The 1,100-nt window shown below is 64.2% G+C and overlaps 1 pseudogene; it reads right to left on the bottom strand.

Moving 5' to 3' along the window:
• Window positions 1-23: 23 nt before the first annotated feature.
• Window positions 24-1,090, bottom strand: LOC107580785 (CXXC-type zinc finger protein 5 pseudogene; annotated as a pseudogene).
• Window positions 1,091-1,100: the final 10 nt, after the last annotated feature.

The following is a 1,100-nucleotide window of genomic DNA, read 5'->3' as shown; positions in this document are numbered from 1 at the left end:
CGAACAAATGCAACTAAGTAAGTTCACAGAGTCTCAGTATCGTTTACCTCCAGTGCAGCAGACGGTTTCTTCTTGAGCTCCTCGCACTTGCGGAACTTGCAGATCTGGTGGCCCGTCTTCCGGTTCCGGCAACTGCTGCACTGCTCGCAGTTAATCCTGCGCCGGCAAGGTGGGCACATCCCACAGCGTTTCCTTTTCTTCTTCCCAGAGCTCATGGCAGAGGCCAGCTCACTTTGCACTGGGTACTCCGTCAAGCCGGCCATGTGCAGTGCGCTGTCGGCGAGGAAGACTCCGGCAGGTGTCATGATGAACAGCCCCGGGTTGAAGGGGAAGCCGCCGCCGCCCACACCGTACGGGAAGTCTGTGTGACCCCCCACCGTGTCGGCCACCGATGCCCCTTCCAGGTCGACCGTCCCCACCTCGCCCCCGCCCACACCCACTCCCATTCCCCCCGGCAGCAGCATGTGCTCCATGCCCGCCCGCTTGAGCAGCGCAGCTGCCTGGGCAAAGTGCAACAGGCCGTTCTGTCCCTCCAGCACCTGCTCCAAGGTTCGGTCCAGCTTGCTCGGCACCAAGGCCGAGGCGGAAGGCTGCTGCGGCTGCTGCTGGGTGGGCTGGTGCTTGGCCGCGTGGCTCTTGGCCTGGCCGTTGTGTTTCAGTCCGTTGGCGGTCTGGGGGCATGCAGTGGTGTACTGCGAGAGGGTGCGAGACCTCTTCAGGCTCTTGCTGAGGGGCTCACTGATGATGCCGCTCCGGTTGCGGCGTTCGATAACGGGGCTGTCCTCCCCACAACTGCGCTTGTCCTGGTCCTGGTCCGTGTCCTGGTCCTGGGCCTTGGGTGTCCGGCTGCCCTCCGGCTGTCTGCCAGACATGGTCCAGCCCCGGGGTGTGAGCGTGGGAGGGGGGGCGGGGTTGGGGAGGGGACGGGGGCTGGCGAGGGAGGAGCCAGGCAGCACTCGCAATCCGCTCAGTGCCCAGGTGAGGGTGGAGCCTCCCCTTAACGGGCAAAACGGCCGGCCAGTGGCAGGCAGACCCCGATGCCCTTGACTCTAGACTTCAGCCCTCATCCACATCTTTCCGCCGGCAACCTGTAAACTAAG

The sequence above is a fragment of the Sinocyclocheilus grahami genome, unplaced genomic scaffold (genome assembly GCF_001515645.1).
Source record: "Sinocyclocheilus grahami isolate Dianchi unplaced genomic scaffold, SAMN03320097.WGS_v1.1 scaffold44792.1, whole genome shotgun sequence".
NCBI lineage: Eukaryota > Metazoa > Chordata > Actinopteri > Cypriniformes > Cyprinidae > Sinocyclocheilus > Sinocyclocheilus grahami.
Note: the sequence above shows the minus strand (reverse complement) of the source record. Positions and strands in the feature narration are given on the sequence as shown.